Source organism: Onychomys torridus, chromosome 18, assembly GCF_903995425.1.
Source record: "Onychomys torridus chromosome 18, mOncTor1.1, whole genome shotgun sequence".
Taxonomy (NCBI): domain Eukaryota; kingdom Metazoa; phylum Chordata; class Mammalia; order Rodentia; family Cricetidae; genus Onychomys; species Onychomys torridus.
The window spans coordinates 60,237,468-60,246,546 of NC_050460.1; positions in this window are offsets into that span (position 1 = coordinate 60,237,468).

Sequence of the window (9,079 nt, forward strand, 5' to 3'; positions counted from 1 at the left end):
TACCCTTGAGCAGAACCTGCTTAGGGTCCTGAGCGCCTCTGCCTTTCATTTCTCTGTTGCCTGAGCCACAGCCTCTTAGACTCTCATAGTTTGAGATCCACCCTTCAGACACCCTGCCTTTTGAGGCTAGAAGGCCTATCACCAGCAAGTTGTGGGTGGCCAACAGTGTACATTACCCAGGCAGATGGCAGAAGCCTAGCCCCAGAGTGGCAGGGGTTATCATGAGGGGACCTCATTATATGAGCGGGCCCAGCATTCACGGTGGTTCTGAGTGCTCAGTGGCACCAGGGGTTCCCGAGAGCTCATCATTGGGAAAGTCTATGCTTGCTGCTGTCTGCAGATCTCCAACTTGCCTGCCCTGCTGCAGGGTTCAGAGCTACCCCACAGCCAGTACCAGCCTGGCTGTCAGCAAGGGGCTCCGAACCCCTGCACTGAGGACCTCCAGTGCCAGTCTACATTCAGCAGGCCCTGCAGTGCCCTGGGAAAACCAGAGGCTAGCCCTGGGTGGGGTCAGCAGAAAGTGGAAGTGGTACAGCGTGTGGTCACTGGCACATGCTGCGCCTGCCACCACCAGCAGCTTGCAGGCCCTAGCAGCCTCTGCTGTCAGGAGACTCATGGCACTGGGAGGGGGTTGCCTAGAGCATCCTGGGAACCCAGTCACCAGTGGGCATCTTAGCGATGCATGCATTTACACACACTTACACACACTCACATGCCCACGTAGGAACCTGGGCGCGCACCACAGGCAGACAGCTATCTTCCGTCTTGTTCTGACTTGCTCACCACAGCAGGGTGGAAAAGCAAATGTTTTTGTCCCCGTGCTGTGGAGGAAGCCGAGGCTCAGGCACAGAGGAGTGACTCAGAGCAGATCATCCAGCCTGCCAGGCAAGGCTGGCCATGTGACCCCAGGTCAGGTGCCTCAGAGCTGGGGAGGGCCAGCATCTGGGGGGAACAAAGGCAAGAAGAGTTTCTTTCTTATGGTGGTCAGCATGACCCTGGGGTGGAGGTGACCAGGAGGACTGACCCTAGGGAGAGGGTGACTTTAGGGGGGAGGTGACCATGGGGGTAGAGGGGAGACCATAGGAAGTGGGGTGATTAAAAGGACAAAGCTTTCTGTAGATAGCTATCTCCCAGAGCAGGTGACCACAGGGGATGATCTTGGGGTAAGAAAGATAACCACAGGGAGAGATGACCACAGAGATGGCCACAGGGGAAATGATGCCTGTCCACAGAGCAGGATGGGGTACACCCTGTGTTCTACCTGCATAAAGACCCTGAGTGCCAAGCAGTTGAGGCGAATACTTCTGTGCCAGTAGACAGCCTGCAGCTGTTGGAGGCTACCTGACAACCATGGCCTGGAACCTCAGAGCCTCCAGCCCCTTGGCCTTCCACTGTGCCTGTGGTCACCGGTGGTTCATCCCCCGCCTCCCCTCCCCCTCCCTGACAAACACACAAGAACCCAAGTTGCAACTGTAACCTCCCCAGTTGCTGAGGACAGAGCTGTGTGTGTGTGTATGTGTGTGTGGGGAGGATTATGATAATGGATGCTAGCTAGCAAGGCTCAACTGCTCTGTGGGAAGCTGGCTGGGGCTTGTGTGGACCGAGATGGCCGCTCGGTTCAGAGACCCATGTGGACTTTGTCTTCTCACTCAGTGGCATCCTGCACGTCCGGGCAAAAGGGACTTTGAATTAAAACTGGCTCCTGGTGTCCTCAGCTCTGTCACAGAGCCTGCTTCTGAGAGGCCCCTGTGGGGAACTAGGCAGCAGAGGTTCTGCGGAGGGCAGCTTCCTGCTCAGCCAGGGGCCTAGGGAGGAACTTGCTAACAAGTTCTAGCTTCTGGGTCTGTCGGAGTTTGATTTGGATATGACATCCACCCTTGAAAGTACATAGGTACCCATCTCTCAGCCTTCCTTCCCGGGCTCCTGAGCCAGGATTGGGCTGTGGGCCAGAGGGGGAGAGTTGGGAAAGGAGGCAGCTGATTGTGGGTGTGCACATGCTATAAGCGACAGACCAGGTTAGGTCTGAAGGAAGCTGTGCCATCCTCTTCCCACAGCCCTGCTTAGGCTGCGGGATGAGTTTTACGCTGTGGCTTTTGGTTTGGGGACATCAATAAGCATGGTGGAGAAGACCTGTACCACATTCATACTGTACTTAAACTATGACTAGCTCCCAGGACAGCTTGATGCTCTGGGGAAGGTCTCTGAAATGTCCTGGGGTGCCCAGCTGGGCCTCCTTACCCCTGGGTGTAAACCAGCCCCTGGAAGCAGTTCCCTGTTCAGTAACCCTGCTCAGTGCCTAGGCACAGCCCCCGTGAGAGGCTTCTTATTTAGACACTGAGGCAGCAAGCAGCCTGGGGACATGGAAAGTACAATGACTCTCGGGTGGTCTTCCAGACCTCTGCTCTTCTCCTCCTGGTGGTCTGAATGGGAAGCGGACTCAGTTTTGCAGCAGAATGAACCGTGAGCCATGCCCAACCCCCCCCCCCCACGGTCTTTAGTAATCTTTCAACCAAAGAGCCTCGGCCTGGCTGGGTAGATGCCTCAGGCAGTAAAGTAAAGCTTGCTATGCACCAGGGGCTGACTTTTCCAGCACATATGCATTAAAAAGCTAGACAGGGCTGCAGCAAACTGTAATCCCAGCTCTGGGGAGGCAAAGACAGGGGACCCCCCTGGGGCTTGTTGACCTGCTTGCTGGTCTAGCCAAATCAGCATGTTCCAGGCTTAGTGAGAGAACTTGTCTCAGAAAATAAGGTGAAGAACCATTTATCCAGACACCCGATGACAACCTGTGTCCTCCATACTACTCCCCTCCCCCCCCCCCCCCCCCCCCCCCCCCCGCCAAACACATGTGAATAAGTCATAGCTTACAAAGTCTGTTCTTGGAACACTCGAACAGCAAGTTTGAAGTATCCCTGGACATTAATAGCTATGATCATCACAGCCAGCCTAGGCAGAAGGGCCGAGTCTTGAGACCATGATTTTGATTCCTGGATCCAGCTGTGCCTGACGCTCTGTTCTTGGCGAAGCTTTTTAGACTTTACATTGCTGTTCCAAAAGCCACAGCACAGGAGCCAGCACAGGCAGACTCTGTGGGCTAAATGGAAATGTCTTCCCAGCATGCACCACAGTAGGTGGACCACACCACCCCCCAGGGTGAGCAAGACAAGACGAATGAATTTGGCTCCTGAGGAGTGATGGGTTTCTTGAGCCCTCCCAGTTCTACACAAGCTGTTGAGCCAGGCTGCTGCCCATACATCGGGCTACAGTGACTAAATGGCCATGATGGGCCAAGTCCGACTCTGTTGACTACGGGGAGAAGCAAGAACCCCTGGTGTGCTGTGTATGTAGGTCTTCGGCTCATTTTGTCTCTCTGGAGTGCCCTTCACATCCTCTTCTGTCTTCATTTTCCATTTACCCTCAAAGCACAGACAAATGAAGCAATTTGAACTTCCCACAGCTCAGTCAAGGACAAGAGCAGCCAGCCATGCTGGGGACCGCACAGGGCCACTGTATTTTGGGATAGCTGTGATCAGTCAAGATGCTCTCCCCTTGCTTAACTACTCTTGGGGAAGATTCCCCTAGCGTCTGGTCACTGTGTGTGTACACACGTGTACATGTTTACGTGTATGCAAGAACATATGTAGGTGTGGATGTTTATACCTATAGAGGTCAGAGATCAACCTTGGATGTACTGCTCCTTAGCAATCCACCTTGGTTTTTGAGACAGGTCTCTTGTTGGCCTGGAATTTACCATTGAACAGTGAGTAGGGAGCTCCAGGGATCCAGCTGTCTTTGCCTTCCCAGGATTGGGATTACAAGCACACACCGTCATATCCTTTTTTGTTTGCTTGTTTTCTTTCCTGGGGGCTCTGGGGATCGAACTAAAATCCTTCCTCTTGCTTAGCAAGCACTTTGCCAACTGGGCCATCTCACTAGTCCACATCCAATCACTTTAATTGGCCATGTGTGGACAGGTCCAGTTTTAAGCTTCTTGTCCATTGGCTCCTGCTTCTGAGTTAGCCTTTGAATCTCTCCAGATGTGGTGTGGGGATGGAAATACGACTCCTTTTGTCCTTATCCCTCTCTATCCTCTGGGCTAGCCCCTTCACATTCCCCACCTCTGTAGACTTAGCCATTCTCTTGCCCCCCCCCCCTCCAGGCAAGGTCTCACTGAGGAGTCAGTCCTTCAGGGGAGGCTGGCTAGATGAGTATCTTAGGATATTACAGAACTGTACATGGACTGGGGGCCAGCCATGGCTATTTTTAGCTGGGATTCCTGGTCTTGACTTCTTGGCTTCTAGTAAAATTCAAGACTTGTGGCATTTTCTCCACTGGCCCCAAGGCTCTTCACCAATGTTGGTCACAAAACATTGGGTCCTCCAGGAAGACTGAGCCAATGGGGCTATGTATTTATTTGTCGTAAGAAATGGTTGCAACATAATAATTGAGAACACATTATATAGGAGAGCCCAGAGTTGGCTCCAGTCCAAGTCTGAAGAGAAGCAAGCAAAACACTACAGCTTGAGGGACTCCCAGGCAGAGGGTGAGTCCCCTCTAGCTGGCTTTTGGGTGTCCCCAGGCCCCCACCAGACTGAAGGATCCCCCTTATACTGGGGAAGTCCGTACCTCTCTCAGCTACCAATTCCCAGTTCATCCTGCTCACACCACACCACCTGAAGTGATGCCTACCCAAGCAGGTACCTCCTGGTTCAAACAAATTAACACACAGTATCACACATGATTGGGCTGTAATAGCAGTGGGGCTGCTGGTCTGTGTGACGGTGATGGCCACCACCAGGTCACACATGACACTGGCTTCCACCATTTTTCATCTTGGTTCTGTTTTACAAAGAGACCCAGTCAGCTTCATGGAGATGCTTTGTATCATACGGTAGGGGCTTAGCCACCACCCTCAGCCATATGCTGAAGCCTCCAGCTACATGAGACGCTTCATAGAAATGGATTCCCAACTCAGTCACATGCAGCTCTGGCTCAGTTCTCAGTTACAAGTTCATGATAGCCACTGAGCAAGGGGGCCCAGTGAACCAGTGCTTCCAAACTCAGAGCGCTGAAGCCCACAGACTTTGAGGTGATTTTCTATACCATGACAGAACCCGCTCCCTCTTCTCCCTTCTCTCTCAAATGCCCTGCCATTGTGTGGAGGAAGGGCAGTAGTGTTTGCTAAATATCTGCTTTGTCTTTTTTCACACTCCCTAACCTCCCTTGTGATTAGATTGGGATCACATGACCAGCCATGGCCAATGAGCATAAGGGCAGAAGTAATACATGTACCTTCTTGCCAAAATATTCCTGGGCTGGAGGCCACACTGCAATCTTCTACTCCCGCCGTGGGCCTCTGGAAAGTATGTCTGTGGGGCGGCATCACAAATAGGGGGATCAGGATCCCCCAGAGCAGGAAAAGCTGACCTGTCCCTATGGCCCTTTGGAGTGCATTTTAACAGCATGGAGCCATAGGTTTGGAGGTGTTGGTTACTGAATCATTACCCAGACTATCCTGACTAATTCACAGAAGATGACTGGGGTCACCAAAGCCTGCATGTGCATGAGGCCCATAGGAGGTATTCCATCAGGAAAGCAGGCTCGGATAGACCCGAGAGCCATCTAAGATGCTATGGCAAAGCTCTAGGAAGAAGGCTGGCTGTGCCAGCAAGCTGTTCCACCTCTGCATTGTGATGGGATGGGCAAGCTGTGTGCATGAGGCAAGAGCCTGGTAAGAGACAGGTGAGTGAGGCAGGAGCAGGCACCTGGAGTCTTGACCACACCTCGTACACTCAAGAGGGAGGGCAGCTGCTCCAGCTTTTACAACAGGAGCGAAGGGTACTCTCTCCAGCAGGAAACCCTGTTTTAAGTGGTTCTTAAAGAGCCAGAATTCCAGGCTAAGCCCCTACTGGAAACATTATTCCAGGTCAGTCTGCAGTGAGCTCTTGTATGCATGGGAGCCCTGACAGCCTGCATTGGCCTCTCTCTCTCTCTCTCATGTTGTGTTTCAAGAGGCTGTGGAGACAGTACTGAGTCGCTGCTCTCTGACTTCCTCTGTACCCAGCCAACAGGAACCGCCCCCAACCCCCAAAAAACCCTAGGACAGGAGAGGTGAAGTTGGGATGTGATGATTAATTTAATGGGTCGTTTGGGCTAGACGGTAGTACTCAGTGATTAGTCAGATGTTGTTTGGGAAGGTGTTTGCCAGATGTGGTTCTCACCTGCTGCCAGTCAACTTGGTAAAGAGGATGAGCCTTCAGTGTTTGTCTGGGTGTGGCTCAGTCAGTAGAGGCCCAAAGAGCAATCCATCCCCAGGCTTCTCCGAGGAAGGAATTTTTGCCTTAAGACTTCTGCAGTCTCCGGCTCACCAGCCTGCCCTCAACCTGTCCTTAAAATAAATAGATCTCACCTCCCATCATTCAGGTGTGCATTCTGTCCTATGTGTCAGCGATGTGGTGTCCACACACCCAGCCAACCAGAGACGGGGTTGGCATTCAGGCTGCTGTGGCCACACATGCAAACTTTGTTTCCTCATAATCGTACTGAACCATGCAAGCCGATGCCTGACTTGACACTGTGTGGAGGGAGCTTCAAAGCGTGTGTGGGCAGCACGTGTGGGTCATGAGCAAACATTGCCATTTCGCATATATGACTTGGGCATCAGGCTGGTTGAGTCCAGGTATGTGAACCACTCATACATGGGTAGAGGCCTGTGGTCCATTTCTCTGTAGGTCCCTGCATCTAGTCTGCACTCCGTGGGGTGAGGACTTGCCAGTGTCCTTTAACTAGAAGCCATAGCTGCTGTTAGGCATCTCCAACTACTGGTCTCTGAGGCTCACTCCCTGCCCCTTCTCAGACCTGATTTCACAGCTATCCCAGCCACACTGATACTTGAGGCAGCCGGAGTCCTCCAAATGGGCTCTTTATGAAGAGCTACTCAGTGACCCCGTGTGAACAGAATAGCAATTCCTTGCCTGTTCCTCTCACAGGAGGGGACTTCCCAGACCTTGGAAAGCTGTTGCATGTGGAAAAAACTCCACTGCCCCAGCGACTGGTGAAGACTTCTAGTTGAGACCCCACCAGAATGTTAGAAACACATCTTGGCACTCTTCCCACTAAAGGCTGCTTGCTCTCTCCATAGCAGCTGGAAACACAGGCGGAAACAGGAAATCCAAGACTTTCCATGTTCCTTCAGGAGGAGAGCTGAGGCTTCTGCTGGACTTGGCATGGGAATGCAGGAGGGCAGGGATTTCTGTCCTGTGCCCTGGGGACTGTGTCCATGTCCAAATTGGGGTGAAGCCAACCCAAGTCTGACCTGGGAAAGCCCCTGGGGGAATTTCCTCTCACATCCTGGCATGTGTTTCCTGGGGGAGGAAGTCCATAGCCTCTTCCTAGAGGGATTCCCCTTCCTGGGGACACCTCATCCACCTCCCCAAACCAGTCACTATGGAGACCATGTTGCGGAGGCGGGGCTGGTTCCGCCTGGCTTCCCTGGGCCCTAGGGCCAGGACTGAAGGCAGGGCATCCTGACTTGCTGAGAAGTTTGAGGTTTGTTCATCACGGATTGTGCCTTTGTTCTGGTTTTGAACAGTATTGTGCTAAAATATTGTTGATCTTGATTAGTGAGGCTTTAGTGGCCTCTTACATTTTGTCCCAACAAGCTCCTGGTCTCTTCTTGCCTTCTGAGACAAGGGAAGGCAGGGAGTGGGGATCTGTGGCATTCACCCTGAATAACTTTGGGGTGTCTCTGACTTCATGGCCACCAGCAGAAAGGACATGGAACATCTCGAGGCCCCCTGAGCTCATAGGGACCGTGCTTGAAGGTGTCAAAGTGGGTTCTGAACCCCACTGGGTTGCCCCCGCATCAGCTCAGTAAGCACTGGTGACTTCAAGGGACCTGACCTGTGTAGCAGGCTGGGACAGCTTAGTGGCTCAGCAGCTGCAGGACAGCAACAGGCCCCCAGATCTGTGTCTGTCACAACCAGCATTTCCATGGCAGGAGAAGATTGGAGGCTAGGGTATACTCTCACAGAGGAAGCCTTATCTCAGCTTGGGCAGAGGTCCAGACCATCATTTGGAAAGTCCTTAGGGCAACACCTCAATCTGGTCCCAGGTCCCTCATCGAAAAAGCCTCATGTTGCGGAGGCCCACAGCCAAACATTAGGTAGAACTCGGAGAATCCTCTGGAAGAGAGGGAGGAAGGACTGGAGGAGCCAGAGGAGTCAAGGACACCACAAGAAAACCCACAGAACCAACTAACTTGGCTCATAGAAGCTCACAGAGACTGAACCAACTACCAGGGAGCCTGCATGGGATTGACTAGGCCCTATACATGTATGACAGTTGTGTAGTGTAATCTTGTGAGGCTCCTAACTGTGGGAACAGGACCTGTCTCTGACTCTGTTGCCTACTTTTGAGACCCTTTCCTCCTACTGGATTGCCTCATCCAGCCTTAATAGAAGAGGAGGTGCCTAGTCTTCCTGCAACTTGATAGACCATACTTGGGAGGCCCGCCTTTATCTGAAGAGAAACAGTGGAGAAGGTGTGGGAGGGGGTGCTGAATAAAGGGGGGTAGGTGGGTGGAGGTGGGGTGGGAGTATAGGGAAGATGGGAGGAGAGGAATTGGGAAGAAGAGAGGGAGGGGAAACTTTGGTTGGGATGTAAAAACAAAAAATGTAAGAGAGAGAGAGAGAGGGAGGGAGGGAGGGAGGGAGGGAGGGAGGGAGGGAGGGAGGGAAGAAAAGAAAGGAAAGGAAAGGAAAGGAAAGGAAAGGAAGGGAAAGGAAGGGAGGGAGGGAGAGAGAGAGAGAGAGAGAGAGAGAGAGAGAGAGAGAGCGCCTCATGTGGTATGGAGCCCTCCCTACCAGGTATCTTCATGTGGTAGATGGTCTCGAGGTACCTAGAGGACACTCCCCTATCTTGCCAGGATGCAGCCCCCACAGCCTGGCCTCGCCTGCAGAAATCCTCATCCGGGAGACCCAGCTCTCCTCAGCTTAGCTCCCTCAGACAGGAAAGCCCCTGGCAGGGCCTTAGGAGAACCAGGCTCCAGGCCAACAGAGCTAGCTGGGGCTAGAGGGGG